Source organism: Coptis chinensis, chromosome 3 (genome assembly GCF_015680905.1).
Source record: "Coptis chinensis isolate HL-2020 chromosome 3, ASM1568090v1, whole genome shotgun sequence".
NCBI classification, from domain to species: domain Eukaryota; kingdom Viridiplantae; phylum Streptophyta; class Magnoliopsida; order Ranunculales; family Ranunculaceae; genus Coptis; species Coptis chinensis.
In genome coordinates, this window is record NC_141458.1 from 14,837,031 (window position 1) to 14,853,694 (window position 16,664).

Below are 16,664 nucleotides of genomic sequence, written 5' to 3' on the forward strand. Positions count from 1 at the left end.
AAAAAAAACTTTAACTCTGGAATTTAATCGAACACCTTGTCTACATAAATTCCTAGGTCGTAAACATACTCTCTAATACCAATTGTTGTGAATATAACACTGCGGAAACAACGTTACCCACTACAATAAATCAATTCTACACAAGGATCGATCCTTCTTACTAGACAAGACTTCAACACCCTCCAAAGTAATCCCAACACTTCTTAATATCAAATAACAAGTATCTAAAGTAAAACAATTAATATAAAAGAAGAACAAACCACAAGACGAGATATATCATGGTTCGGCAATTTGTCTACGTCTACACTGCGAGTTCCAAGCTTTACTAGATGTCCGGAGTAACAGATTACAAGTCTCTCAATTCACTCACAAAGAATTACTCACTTATAATCTCTCTCTTTCTTGGTTTTGGAAAAATTAGGTTTCTACAAAAAAAAAACCTATATTTATCTTATTTCAGAAAACTTCCAAAAAAAAAAACAAATTCGTCTGAAATACGATGGAGCTCGGGTCGCGCTAAAGAGCCTGTAAGTCACCAAATGCATGAGCTCGGGTCGCGAAATTCACACCAGAATGAGAAAACATCTTTTTCTGTACATGATTGTACTTTATTTTCAAGTTACTTTAGTAAATCTGATATTTTTGTGGTGTTTGAACATTAGTTATGATGCTTTATAATCTAAAATACATTGTCTGCATGGAAAACAAGGTTTCTAGGTAGTGAAAAAAAAATTTAGGGATTACATGTGTCTTTATAGCCACGCCAATCTTGGTGCTCAAGTGATTATGCTCGGTAGAGGTCGGTCACGTATTGAGAGACAGAATAATGCTTGGTTGCGATGAAAGGGAACTGGGAAAGTATAAAGTTTATTTACTGATAATTGTGACAAAAGTTACAGTGTGTATCTCTACACTATAATCTTGTTAAGGCGACGGGCAACCAACGCAATTAATCTTTCATCATTAGAATTACATACAGAGACAGAAATAATCAGATCTCATGCTTACTTCAAAGAGGTACAGATTATCTAAAGAAGATGATACTGTGAAGGTTACTCAGATAGACATCCAGGATTAGTAGTGTTTTTGCAAGACTTTTCAATGGATGCCCGAGTTTTATTGATCCCAAGCATGACACCTCTCTCGCATTGGTTTGTGAATTTGGGTTCAGTAACTTTCCAGAATTCCAGTTCACTTTTTCTTTCCATCTATATTAAAAAAAACACGTCAAATACTATTGTGGATGATACTACCTTCTTTATTTGATTTTTGCTAGATACTGCTGTAAAGGGGATAAAAAATATGTGCGTTCTATTAAGCGTGTTAACAGCCTCAGGGACCAATTCACGCCATCTAGCGTGCCCAGATGGCTAGTATATATAAGTGACGACCTCTCCCATCAAAATTGTTCTTTAGGGGGAGATCACTCTCATGCATGAGTCCTATTTTAAGGAATTTTGGATTAAAAAGTCAGACCTGCAAATGGTGTTAATCGTTCAACTTTTAAATATAATTCATTTCTGTGAGGTCTCAACGCATTATAACATGCAAGGTGCTTAAAATGGCCTTCTATTATACAGGGTATTTAAGCAATCAAGCTAAAAGAGGGATAAATTGAACGTTACATGCGTAAAAGGAAGTAAAAAACAATTAGAACAAAAAACAATGTGACACTACTCCATTACCCAAACGTTGAAAGAAAATGAAAGTTATAACCTCATTGCAAAGAAGCACGGGTATGAAGCGCTACCAAGGACGCGTAAAGTCCATCCTTGATGTTAATTAAATAATCATGCTTTCCTTTCTCAGCGATAACCCCATTCTTAACAACTGCGATTACGTCTGCATTTTTAATTGTTGACAACCGGTGTGCTACCACAACAGTTGTTCGATTCACCATGACTCGATCCAAAGCATCTTGAACTATTCGTTCAGACTCTGCATCAAGTGCACTCGTTGCCTCATCTAGTAACAATATCTTTGGTGCTTTCAACATAGCACGTGCAATAGCCACACGTTGCTTCTGCCCTCCTGATAACTGGATTCCTCTCTCTCCAACTATTGTATCATACCCCTTCACATTTACAAGTGAATATATAGTCATCGTTAGAATGCACTTAACCAACATATAAACTCGTCATTCCAAATGCTTCCCCATGTTTTTTCTTGTATTTGTGTATTATTTAAACTATTCAAGCCATTGCCCATTGGATATGAGAGTTACTAATGGCGTGAGTGTTGGTGTGTGTCTGTGTGATGTATTTATTCTGTTAAAGTACTAATTAGCTCGTGATCTAGCTTATGCTGCTCCTACCTGTTGCAGCCCACTAATGAAATTGTGCGCATTTGCAAGCTTAGCTGCAGCTAAGATTTCTGTCTCTGTGGCGTCTCCTTCCTTTCCGTACGCAATGTTGGCTCTAATCGTGTCATTGAACAATGCGGGTTCCTGGCTCACTAGACCCATCTGCTGCCTCAGCCACCTTAACTGAAGCTTCTGAATTTCAATGCCATCTAGTGTAATATGACCTGAATCGGGATCATAGAATCTCAGGAGCAATGAGATCACTGTCGATTTTCCACTGCCACTCTCTCCGACCAGAGCAACCGTCTGATAGATGACATTTAAAAGGGTGAACTAGAATTAGTTAATGGTGCCATGAAAACAGACCGAGTTTTTGAACTACTTGTTTTAGAGTTTCCAGTGTGTTGGACAGAATTAACCTTATCTATGAGTTTTTCACGTGATTACCTTGCCGGAATGAATAGCCAAGCAAAGGTCTTTAAAAATTTGAACGTCGGGCCTTGCTAGGTACTTAAAACTGACATGTCGAAGCTCAATTTCTCCCTCCGTGTTTTGTAATGTAATTCCAGAGTCGTCACTTGAATCTATCTTTGACTTTTGATCGAGAATCCCGAATATAGAAGCAGTAGAACTCTTAGCTTTACTGGAATCAGGTGCAAGGGAGCTTGACTCTGAAATTCCTGTGGTTGCCATCGTAAGAGCAAGGAATACCTGTGAAGCAAGAAAGACGTAACAGATTAAATGACGAATAAATCAGGAGCCTTTGGTGCTTTGTGTGTGTTTATGTGTAAACTGCATTTGACTGCTTAATGATTTCTTCAAAATGTTTAAAATGAAAAGCTCGATAGAGGTAAATATATCTTGATGCATAATAATTCAATATAGATGGAAGGGAACGTACTCGGAAAACCTCCTCCGTGAAGCGTTGTTTTTCCATCCTCAACTAAACGCCACCAGCATAGAAACTGATTGCAAAGAAAGTGAACATCATGAAATTAGAAATCCCAAAACCAATTCCACTGACCAAACCTAGCCTTATTCCTGTCTTCATTGGGCCTTCACACTTCTTTTTGTACAATAGCATCACCTTCTCTTCAGAACAGAAAGAAGCCACTGTCCTTATACTCCCAACTGCATCATTAGCAACTTGACTTGCTTCCTCGTTACATCATCTGCAACATTAGATTACTTATCTTCACTAAGAAGTAATAACTAAGGATATGCATATGCTGAGAATAATTAGTTTTGAGGTTAAACCATATATGTACCATTTCTTTCATAAAGGAAAAATATTTTTTATATGTTTATGAAAGTTGGCCTTAACCTTTTAGACTAGCTGAGTTCACAAAACAGGCATTGTCAAAGGAAGGAAAGATAATTTCTTCTTTTTGTATGATTTCTTTTAAAATATATACATTAAAAAAGCATCACGATCCAAGGTTCCCATTTTTTGGAAACAAGATAGAATGATGACATTTAGTATAGATAATCGGCCCAGCTCTTAAACGGACTAGTCTGTTTACGGACATGTGTCTTGAACAGCTTATATAGTGTCGTGAACAATTTATATAGTGTCTTGAACAACTTTTTAAATTTACGCTTATTAACTTTTTAATTTATGCTTATATATGATACTATATAAGTTGTGCAAGACACTATATAACATGTCCGTAAACGGACATCCGTTTAAGAGCCGGGCTGTATAGATAATACTCTACCAAATTCTGTCTACATCTTTCTTTACCTCAAAAACTTGAGACCAGGGTAAGAACAAACCTTTGCATCTGCACTGAACCCTTTCAAGAACTTCATTTGGACGTATCCATTCAGTACTATCAGCGGTAGCAAGGCAAGAATGATGAGAGCCAATGTCCAATTTGCTGTGAAAGCAATAACCAAGGCAGCAACTACTGAAGTTGCATTCTGAACAAGCAGAGCAAGTGCATCCCCAACCAAACTGCGCACAGTAGCTGCATCTGCAGAGAGCTTTGCACCAATTGCTCCGCCAGAATGTTCGGGCTCATCAAACCAATTGATCTCCATGTGAACCACCTTTTTGAAACACATAGAGCGAATCCGTTGTATTAATCTACAACCAGCCACAGAAAAGAAGTATGTTCGACCAGGTGATGCAATGAATGAAACCACACCAAGGGTGATAAACATCAATGCCCAAAACCTAGAATCCTTCTGAAGCTTTTGTTTTGGCTCAAAAAATGTTTTAATCACACTAGAAAGGAGTAAACCAAATACTGGAAATATGACTCCATTGACGACTGCGAATATGACACCAAGTACTAGTATAGGAATCTCCGGCTTATTCAAATAGGCAAGTCGTGGCGGGGAACTTCCTGTGGCTGTTCTATAGCTGCTGGCGGCGTGCATTCACTATCTGTTACCACAGTTTCCTCGATGTGTCCTATAGGTATCCCAAATGAGACTGAGAATGAGCGGCGGCTACTGTTCCCCCTCCCTGATGATGCCAGGCTTATCGATCGTCCAAATGAGTGCCGTTCACTGGGGTTTCTTGCTAACCCCACATTTTCTGCCTTTTCTTTGTCACATCTGTTTACTTCTTGTAAGCGTATAAGCTGGCAGTATGCACCATCAGGATCCTTTAGGAGCTCTAAGTGGGAACCTGGTCATATGTACAAGGATGCCACTTCTCATGCACGTTCCCAAATTAATAAGCAGGACTATTTTAAGTTCAACAAAGAGCAAAACAACCACACAACAAATTAAAGCTGCCCATATGGCATCAATCTACGAGCATCAATATAAGGGGTATGTAAATTTCTTACCTTTTTCAACGACCTTCCCTTGATGAACAACTGCAATCATATCAGCATTCTTAATTGTACTCAAACGATGGGCAACAATGACAGTAGTCCTGTTGACCATAATCCTGTCCAGGGCCTCCTGAACAACGTGCTCAGACTCTACATCAAGTGCACTCGTAGCTTCATCTAAAAGTAAAATCCAGCTGGTCTTTCAGAATCGCTCTAGCTATGGCAAGCCTCTGTTTTTGCCCCCAGAGAGCTGAGTCCCATGCTCACCCACCAAAGTGTCTAATCCCTGGATGAGAAATTTATTGCAATATTGCAGAATTCACATTATAATTTACTAAGGTAAGAATTAAGAGAAACAATACGGCGTTATTTTAGTTTTCAAATGTCATAGGAGGTATATAATAATGTTCAAAGGAGCACCTTTCCTATATTAAGATCTATGAGAAAAAGCATTATCAAACACAAAAGTAAGAGAAAACAACAACAATTTTTTTTTCACAGTGACAACAACAAACAGATAACTTCCGGAAAATGTTAAATTCACACAAAACTTTACATCAAACACAAAACGATGGAAAAAAAGAAAATGAAAAAACCTGTGGCAGTTTGTCTATGAACTTCGCAGCATTAGCAAGCTCAGCTGCAGCTGTAATTTCTTCAATAGTTGCACCGTCCTTGCCATAGGCAATATTATCTTTAATACTTGAGGAAAATAGCACAGGTTCTTGGCCGACAAGACCAATTTTCTCTCTGATCCATCTCAGTTGAAACTCCCTGAGATTTATACCATCGATCAGAATTTCACCAGCTTGTGGATCATAAAATCTCTCTATTAGACTGATTACAGTTGACTTTCCGCTACCACTCTGTCCAACCAAAGCTGAAGTAGTGCCACTATGCATGGAAAGAGAAAATCCATCAAATATTGGCTCATCTGGTCTAGCTGGATAACTGAAGCAAACATCCCTTAACTCGATATCTCCAAGAATGTCATCCAATATACATCCATTGGTGTCAGAAGAATCAATCTGTGGTTTCCTATTTATTGTCTCAAACATCTTATATGCTGCTGCTCGTCCAGAAGCAAATGCCCCCAAGCATGGAGATGCCTGCCCCAGGGACCTATAAAAATCAAGTACTACATGAAAATGATGTACAAGATCATCTTATTCAATTCTTCACAGTTACTATGTGTGATATTTTTGGGAACAGATATATTTTGATAAATAAGATAAGGATATTGTTGCCTTTATCCCTCACATGAGGAGGAAAGAATTTCAGCCTGCACGGGAAAGCTTGAGCGCACCGTGCGCTCGACTTGTGCTTGATCGAGGCGCACCCACGCTCGAGTCTATTTTCAGAAGAAGTCTAATTTTGTGGACGCAAGTTTGCAATAAGAGTTAGAGTTTTTGGCAAAACCTAACAACCCAGAAAACACACGAGTCAGCACAAAAGTTAGAGAAAACCCAATCTCGAAAGCTATCAAAATTGAGAGGTAATTTTTACAGAGAGACAACCCTATAAAAGAGATAAGAGTGATCTAGTAAGGTGAGAGACTGAAAAGAGAGATTGTAATTTTCCTTCCCACTTTATAAAGAACTAGCTCTTGTGGAAGTAAAGATCATCGTTAATGAACCACCAGGTATCTTTGTGTTGTGGTATGCTTTACATTATTATCTGTTGTTAATAGTTGTTTAACGAGTTAGGCATGTTGGTATATCTTTGTGTTGTGATATGCTTTACATTATTATCTGTTGTTAATAGTTGTTTAGCGAGTTAGGCATATTAGTATAGGTTGTAGTTGATATTTAGAATTTGTCTAGAATTGAATTGAATTCAAATACAAATTATGTGTGTAGTGAGAGAATCGATTGGTATTGGTATAAATCCCAACAGATATGATAACTCCAAAACATATCCGTAGGGACAGCAGGTTGTGGGTTAATTGTTCTATGTAGAGTAATACAAGTTTGAAAAGATAACTTACAAGGAACCAGTCAGCACAGCAATAATAATGTTTATGACAACTCCACCATTATAGCCTTTTTCAATTATCATCTTTCCACCAAACCATACGGCCAAAGCATAAGTACAGAATACAATTAGCATAACTGCACCAAAACCTAAACCAGAAGCTAGGCCCTCGTGTACACCAGACTCGTAAGCCTTCTTTAGGTACTTTTCGTACTGAATAATAGCATGCTTCTCCCCAGTAAAGGATGCGACCTGAACACAACCTTAGGTTCAAGCAAACTACAAAAAAAAAACAAAAACAAAAGACAGCTTGTTGCTGTTTGTCTAAATTATTTATAAAACTCGTTATCAATAAAATTTCTACTTGTTTTAAAAAAAAGGCACCTAATTAATTATACATACTGATTAAGATGGATGCAGCAATTACGAAACTTTGTCCTTTGTCAGAAGAATACTATGGCGGTTGGAATTCTCAAAGTCTACATATGTGCTACAGTTAGCTAGCACATATATATGGAGGAAAAGGAATTATAAGAGATTCATAAACACTACTCAAGACTGACTGTAAGGAGGTTAATTACTTGCAGAATTAACTATCAGTAGTAAATTAAGAACTTAGGGCAGTTGAAGGGCACTGTTAGATAAGTTGGGGAATACTGTGACGGTGTGACCTATGTTACTAAAGAGCCAGTCCAATGTATATGGAAGAAGCCAGAGAGAGGAACAACCAAACTAAATTCTGATGGCAGCATGTTAGAGAATAGATGTGGGATAGGGGAAATCTTAAGAGATTCTAATGGCATGGTAGTATTATATTATACTAGAGCTGGTGGTCCAAGGTCTAATATATCAAGAACTTAAAGCTATCTTGGCTGGTCTGCAAGGGTTCTAGAAGTTACAACTACTCGAAGTGCCTTCTGATTCTTTGAGGGTTGTAACCAAGAAAGAGCACCATGGCAGTGTGCCAACATTTCAGCTGCTATTCATGATCTCATTAGGCAATTTGTTAGTGTTAAAGTAATACAAGTATATAGAGAAGCTAATAGAGCTGCTGATCATCTTTCTTCTCTAGAAAATGATCATGAACTTGCATTGAGTATTTTGTACCCTCCTCTGTCTTCAACTTGAGGAGAACAGAAAGGGAACTATTTATTTGAGAACTTAATGCAGGTGGTGTTGGAATCTCTAAGTGTATTTCGAAATACTTGTGAGTGTGTGCAAAGTGGAGGAGATGAACTATATGTGTTCTCTCCACTTTAGTCCATAGTAGATAGTCCCACATTGGTTATCCACCACATCGGGGTAGGGTTGGGCTTGGGCTTGGAAACTACTTGTTGTGGGTAGTGGTTGAACCAATAGCCTAAACTTGTTTTGCCTTTTTCTTGAAGCAAAGAAGTTTCAGTGTTCTATTAGGAGTTGGTCTCTCTTCCTCTTAACCTCTATAAATAGGACTTGTGAGTCCATAGAGATTTGACTTGATCGAAACTCAACTCGAGAAAGAAAAAACTCAAACCAGGTCATTTTTTCTTCTCTTCTTCACATCCACCAAAAAGAGTTATATTACTCGTTCTAGAGGGGTAGTCCGTTCTAGTGCAAAAGTCAGGCTCTTTGTTAACCATTGAATCCCTCGTGAGGAAGACGCATGCTTGTTGCCTTTCCGCACCATTGGAAGGGGCGAAATCTTTCCTAAGGACTGACTTAATCCGCCTTTGGTTATTCCCGGTTATTGTTGTCCTTGTTTCTTCATTTCTTCTTGTTCTTACGTTTCTACTTTTAGTTGTTGTGTTCATACAACTATTCTAACAATCTTAAGGAAAGAGTTTTGTAGTAGAACAAAGGAGAGTGCTTTTAATACGGCAATCAAAAGATAAGTCTTTTACTTTGAATTATTTTTGTGTTATTGTGTTATGACTTTAGAAATTTTCTAATAATTTCGTTTTTGTTAGGGAAACCAATTAAAGATTCAATATTTATTGATCTTTTGTGGTTTATCAAACCCTATATGGTTGTAGACCTTTCTCCTACGTTTGTGGGAGTCAAATATGAGATTTCTATCAAGAAAAACGTCAAAGTTCGTCTTTTTGACAGCTGCGTCACTCGTTACGGAAACTGCTATAACTTTCAGCTCAGAGCTCGGTTTTGCAATCCGCTTCTTGTGTTGGATAGCTGATTCAAAGAGCTTTCCAGTGGTATAAGGCTTGATACCCAATTCGTCCTGAGCTGGTTTAGAATTACAGTTCTTTTGAACTATTTTTCTAGAATGAGGAAAATATGGTAATCCGGTTTTTCAATCGGTTAGGTATCGTATTCTTTCACTCTTTGCAATTCTTTTGGTTGAATTATATGGTGATATTCTTGCCTTGAGTTGCATGCTAGTTTTCTTAGGAGGAAAATCCCTAAGCTTAAACTTATTTAATAACCTAGTCAACAAATTATAATGTTTATCAATCGAGGAATTAATTAGTTTGACTAGAAGTAGTTTGATATTAATTTTCTTTGTACATATGTAGATGTATGTAGATGGTCTAAGAGAGACCTTAAGATAGTTAATATCAACCACACTCAAATCTTGGATAGTAATTATAATGTATTCAATGCATAATTGCTTACCTTTATTGAGTGAACGTGTTGTTAGACGATGGTTATAATTGTACTGTTGTGAAAATACATGTTAGATGAAGTAACTTGTAGCTTATATCCAATATAGCATATGTTAAAGTTGTGTAGCATGCTAGTTTTGGATATTAATCATCGTGGATGGATTTACTTTAAACTTGATAATAGTTTATTGATAGAATTTTTCTAGTTGAAGACATTAATGGGTTGAGCCATTAGATGTTGTGGTAGTACTTGAGGTCTTGTTGATGGGGTATTCTATCTTACTTGAGCTCATGTAAAAAGAGGAGGTGGAGTCCTCGGTTGTTTTGCATATTCATTGGCTAGATTTGCTTAAATATCATATACTTTTTGTTGTGAGGGTACAGTTAAAAGTTTACTTTTTCTCAACCTATGATATGATATTTACCATGTTTTTGGCATGAATGCATTATTTAACATTGACATGAAGTTTAACCATGTCATATATTATTAAGTAATGAGCATCGTTGTCTATGAGAGGAAACAATATGAGAAACAATCATATCCTCCTAAACCTAATTTAGTCAAGGAGATGTAAGGTTATGGATTGTCTTCTTAGACAATATCCTCCAGTGACTATTTTAGATAAGGAGATGTAACGCTTGTGGATTGTCTTATTAGGCATTATCCTCCTATGACTATGGATAAATAGCCAAGGTGATGTACAAGTGTGTGGATTGTCTCCCTATGACAGTTGGAATGTTGAATGATGAAAAGAATGATGATAATGATATTATCTCGGGTAAAACCATTTTCATCTAATTCTTCTATTCTTTAAGATTCATTAGAATCTTTTTTGAATTTCCTTTCATATAGATAACATGAACATAATATGACTATGTTTAATATGATCCAGAATCATAGACTTGAGTAAAGTATATTCTTGTCATAAGAGTGCATTTTATTGTTGTTGTTTCTTTTAGTGTTTGTAGCGGTATAATGTGTTTTGCATGTAAGTTTGATTAGGTTGAGTAACTATTGAACTGTGGGGGGTGGTGACCCATATGCATAACATCTTTTTTACCATAGTTCATCTCACAAGATAATTGGAAAGACATTTGAACTACAAAGTATGGAAAGGTCTTGGGCCTATCCAAAAATGTTTCAAAATGTGGGGGGGTGTCTTGCCAAGGCTATTGTGAATGAATCTAAAAGAAGTCTTTTTGAGACCTAGAATTATCTAGTAGATATTCATTGGTGAAACTCATAATAGTGATGTTTGTTTTCAGTTGTCATGAGTGATAACAATTTTGTAAATACCACACTATTATTGAATGTCTTATATGCTAATTTTATTTGAGGTTGTGCTTTTCGAGAAATCGCATAGAGTGGTTGAATGTTCATAATGAACTACATAAGATAATCCCATTATTTACGCACAAGAAATTTGGAAGACTATCAATGAGTATTTCCACCATTCACGGTGATGATGTTTATATGTTTCTTGAGGAAGATTCATTAACCTATAAAGAAGTTGTCTGTCTATGAGAAGTGTTCTTTTTGAAGGATACAACTCCTCTAAACTGGACTCTTGATTTATTGGGGGATCTATAGGTTGAATTGGATCTTCAAGAGAAAACTAAAACGTGATAGTTGTATTGCAAAATACAATGCTAATAATAATAGCCGGGGGTTTCAATCGAGACAAGATTTATACTATTTTGAAACCTTGCTCATATAACTAGAATTTCTTCTTCGAGAATTCTAAAGACTCTAGTTGAGTAGTTGTCTTGGAACTACAATACCAAGTAGTACCGGTGATGAAATGAAGGTATACAATTTAGTTAAATCTTTGTATGAGTTGATTCAAGCCCTATAAATGGCATGAGCAATTCAACAACATATTAGTGTCATATGGATGTCAAAGTACCGTTGTTGATAAAAAAAATGTGTACTTTCTTTAGAGCAAAGCAAGACATATGTGTTAATCTCTCTTTTTTAGATGATTTAATATCATGAGTGCTAGCATTGAGAATGTGTATGAGACGAGAGAAATTCCTATTTGAAACACGCCATAAACCATCATTGAAAATGATAGTTTATTATGTTGTTAAACTCATTTCTCAGAATCGCTATATATTAGGTTGTCAAGATGTTGACATTTGAATATGGTTGAAAACCAATCGTACCTTAAATCGGACCGGATGATGGTATAAGGGAATTTCGGGCACTCTGAGAATTGAATGGTGGGTGAATATATGAATTAAAACTCATGTTGGTCTCATTATATTGTTACAAAGACTTTAGTAGAAATATTTTTCATTGAAAAGTATGGGTATTATGATAGTAAGCATGTGTTAACACCTTTTGTGGCATATATCCATCTTATGAAAAATAATTTTCTTGTGTTTTCTCATACTAAATATGTCAATATCATTGGTAGCCAATTGTACTTGATGGATAATGTATGTGAGACATGACATTGCCTACATTAATGACATCTTGAAATGATAACTCATTGTGTCCTTATAAGGAACTTTGATGTATATTGTCGATTATCCAAGTACTATAATAGCGAGCCATTGATTATGGACTGATATTTAGTAGATTTCCATCATTGTTAGAAGGGTAATATGTTATAAACCGGATCCATAATGTTTATGTGTTTACCTTTGGTGGAAATTGAGTGTCTTGGATATCATCCAAGCTAATCGCCTTTAGAAAAGGCATGTGATGATCTTTGTGGGTTAGCAACCTCTTGGCAAAATCTTCTCATTGGCTCTAAAATGACCTCTGATGTGTATATGCTTTGCAACTCGCCTCATTGCAAATAGCTAAGACATGTTATCTTATGTGCAATGGGAAAAGAATACATGTAAGTTGAGATATAACTTAATCAAGCAGTTGCTAGAGATTATGTTAGGTTGGACTTAGTTTGGCCACATGTCTAACCGCACCACTTCTTTGGAGGCAAGTGGTTATACGTCGAGGGGGATGGGACTTTTGCCTTAGATAGAGGGCGACACTGACGGCAACCCCACCTATGTGATTGGAGATCCCATGAATTAGGTTCAAAGGGAAAAACAAGTCACCTCGTCGCTCTGGTATGCTATTGTCTTTCTTTGAGACGTCCCACCCTATGACTAGATAGCATTTTTTGTATACTTTGTATAACTTGAATTGCAATGAGTAAGGATGAGTTATTTTACTCTTATTGGAATCCATAGTCCATTTTATAATGAGATAGTGTATTTTAAGCTACAATGTACACTTGATGGATATCCACTCGTGAATGTAGAACCTGGTCGGTTCTTATGAGTATACGGGCAAATACTCTAGAGCATTCATGGAACACAATTGTAGCGTAAGGGCCAAAAAAAAAATAATCGAAACATATATAATGAAAAGCAATGTGGGTGCATGTCCTCTATTTTACTACAAGGGAATGTTGGTTCAAAGATTTTTTAATCCACCACTTTCACGTATTATAAGACATGTTACCTTATGATCGGTTCAAGCCCTAAAAGCACCAATATCTTATGCATTGTTTTTCGATTCTCTCGGCATTTCGTTAACCCTTTTCTTTTGTAATATCCTATTCCAAAATAGTGGGGACTATTAGTATTTTGAAATAGTGGGGGATTGTTGGAATCTCTAAGTGTATTTCAAATACTTGTGAGAAGGTGTGCAAAGTGGAGGAGATGAACCATATGTGTTCTCTCCACTTTAGTGCATAGTAGATAGTCCCACATTGGTTATCCACCACATCGGGTAGGGTTCGGCTTGGGCTTGGGCTTCTTGTTGTGGGTAGTGGTTAGACTAATAGCCTAAACTTGTTTTGCCTTTTTCTTGAAAGCGCCAAGTTTCGGTGTTCTATTAGGAGTTGGTCTCTCTTCTTCCTAACCTCTATAAATAGGACTTGTGAGTCCATAGAGAGAAGTGACTTGATCGAAACTCAACTCGAGAGAAACGTAAAAACTCAAACCAAATTCTTCTTCTTTCTTCTTCTTCTCCGGCCAAAGAAAGAGTTATATTGCCGCTTACAGAGGGTAGTCGTTTCTAGTGCAAAGTCAGTTCTTTGTTAACCATTGAATCTCGTGAGAAAAGACGTCCACTTTGTTGCCTTTACGCACCATTGGAAGGGGCTTAAATCTTTCCTTAAGGACGACTAATCCGCTACTTGGTTATTCCCGCTTATTCTTTGTCCTTGTTTCTTCATTGCTTCTCGTTCCTTCGTTCTACTTTAGTTCTTTGTGTTCATTCATACAACTATTCTAACAGTGGTGCCTTAACCAAAACATATATACATGCTTTGAAACTTGAATAACGGTTACATACAGTCTGATTGAGCCGACTGTCTGATCTACAACAATCCCTGCTTGGGAATAAGCAGCTTGTCCACGAGATGCCATCTTAGATACAACAATAGCCATGAGTGCACCAGAGATCACAAGAAGAGGTATAGAGCTCAACAGCACAAGGGTAAGGAGCCACCCTTTGGTAAATGCTATTGTAAAACCACCTGTGAATGTTGAAAAAAGTTGTATGAACTTCCCAACCTGAGAAATTCAGAAATAAACATGTTATTCATTAATCGTTGAGTTTTCAACTACAAAAATAAGTTGATAAACTGATAAAACTATTTCAACAGAGGTTGCGGTGATACCTTCTCACCCATTGAGTCTTGAATAAGAACAGTGTCACCTGCCATCCTCCCAACTACTTCACCCGTGTTTGTTTCTTTATCGAAGAAAGCAACATCTTGCCTCAGTATAGCTTTCAAGTATAAACTCCGTATTCTTGCAGCCTGTCTCTCCCCTGTCACCATCCAGCATGACACCTCTGGCAAAGATAAACACTGATATCCTTAAGACCTTAGTATCAATAGTTTAATATTTCTGCGCACTGCGCAATGTAATTTAAATCAACTAATCAAGAGTGGGAACCTGAAATGATGTACTTACGCAACAGTGATGCAACACCAGAACCAGCGGCCAAATAAACAAATTTCAAAGCTATCTGAAGTCAAAACCGAAGAATATATAAGTTCTCTACCTGGCAATATATAAACAGTTCAACGGTATTGGATTTTGCAGTAGACAAGATTCTGTGTACTCTGATTGAAATTAAGGTATAAACCTCAAGAGGATTAGTTTTAGTTTCTGCGGTGGAACGAACTTTACCTTGGAAACTTCATGAGCTGTATTCTTGCTGTTTGCATTTTCTCCAAATGCGTTAATTAGATCTCCAAAAAGAATGGTCATAATAGGCATACACACTCCATTTCCAACAGATGCAATTGTCCCGATGATCATGAGCAGAACATCGTTCGAGTCTGCGAAGGAGAATAGCCTGTAATATGGAACAGTACCAACACTCTCTTCTCCCTTGCTGTTTTCTGAATCTTGCTGGTCATCTTTCTTTCCTGAGGTTTCATTTGCCACTTCTATAGGCGAGTGACTCGTTGATGCAGTGGCCTGGTAATTATTTAAATTACCCTCCAAGCCGATTTCCTCAGCCATCTTTCGTCCTCCAAGGTTCGATATTCTTTTCTCCTACGCTCCTAGCCAGGCTTATAGAGTTTTAAAAAAACACACATACACACACACACGTTACAAGTAAAGCAGAATAAGTACAAGCAAGGGGGGTGTATATAAAGACAGAACAAGGCTAATTACATTCTGTTGTGTGTATCTAAGGGACCTAATCAAACTGATTGTTTGGTTATGATTGATAAAAGCTTACTGTAATTACAAAGTTATGCAAGACAGGGAAGATGAGTTTTAGAGATTTTGTACTTTGTGAGCATAAACATCTTATACCTTTTTCTTTATGGAGATGTGATTTGTCAACCTTGTCTGTAACCAGCAAAGTTGCTTACTGGTGAACAAAAAACTTATAATTAACTTATGTAAGGTGGACTACAATATAATGGCTGTTATATTGAGGTCTTTCACCTCATTGTATTATACGTCAATAGAAGTTTCTTGTTTTCATTTTCACAGAGTCAAATATCATGGAACTCATTATCAAAAAATAAAACACATCATGGAACTCGTGAATATGCATAGTACTACTTGTTAGTAATTTAATAAACGTAGCTAGTTGCCTAGTACTACTTGCACTCCAATAGAATAATTGAAGTGGAAGCATCAACAGATTGCGTAGGATTTGAACACTGGACTACTCCGGGTGTCTTTGGAATTGATTGCAAAAAGATTTCCTTGGCATTTAAAAACTACAAGTGATTTTTCTTAGCGAAACACGTGCTGAGACGTACAGTGCCATGTGCGGGAATTTAAAAAATGTTTTAATTAGATTAGTCAGATTTCGAGGTGTTGGAAGATTCCTGAACTACTGGGCGCTGTTCATTACTTTAGTAGGGTAGACCAACTGAAGAAATACGCTAACATACGTGGTTTGAGAGATGAATGTGACTGTGTTCTATGAGGCATACTAAATTGAGATTTGTTCTCGTAACGTGCAATGTTGTTATAAATTTCTTACTATGGATCCTCGCACTCTCGACTTAATCAAATTAGATTGCCGCCACCAAAGGATATTAGACTATCTCAATATTAGAATATGTCTTATATGGAAAGTCACACGTTTCTATAAGTGTGGACATTCATATCTAGTAGTTTTCATTATCATGTTTTGGGTTACTTCACATACAAATTATATTAGTATAAATACGTAACTCTCGGTAGAGAACAATAATCAATCTATCACTCTAACCCTAATCAATCTATCTCTCTCTCTCAATCAATCTATATTATTCTCCATTGTTCTTTTTCTTGGTTTCTCTCAATATATCAATGCCACAACTCTCCTAGAATCACCACTAACATGTAATTTAACATAGTATCAGAACGTCAGGTTCAAATCAAATCAAAGTTTAGTGGTCTTGGTTTCTCTCAATATATCAATGCCACAACTCTCCTAGTATCACCACTAACATGTAATTTAACATGGTATCAAAGCGTCAGGTTCAAATCAAATCAAAGTTTAGTGGTATGTTA

At 36.9% G+C, this 16,664-nt stretch overlaps 1 pseudogene across 1 annotated transcript; it reads right to left on the reverse strand.

The window, feature by feature from the left end:
• Positions 1-1,553: 1,553 nt before the first annotated feature.
• LOC147508139 (ABC transporter B family member 4-like) lies at positions 1,554-15,439 on the reverse strand (annotated as a pseudogene). The gene is made up of 12 exons (XR_015217907.1): positions 14,826-15,439; positions 14,607-14,661; positions 14,309-14,484; positions 13,971-14,201; positions 7,079-7,317; positions 5,688-6,213; positions 5,104-5,377; positions 4,072-4,940; positions 3,204-3,466; positions 2,750-3,013; positions 2,315-2,608; positions 1,554-2,074 (listed from the first exon to the last, which is right to left on the reverse strand). The product of XR_015217907.1 is annotated as an ABC transporter B family member 4-like (transcript).
• Between the last annotated feature and the right edge of the window lie 1,225 nt (positions 15,440-16,664).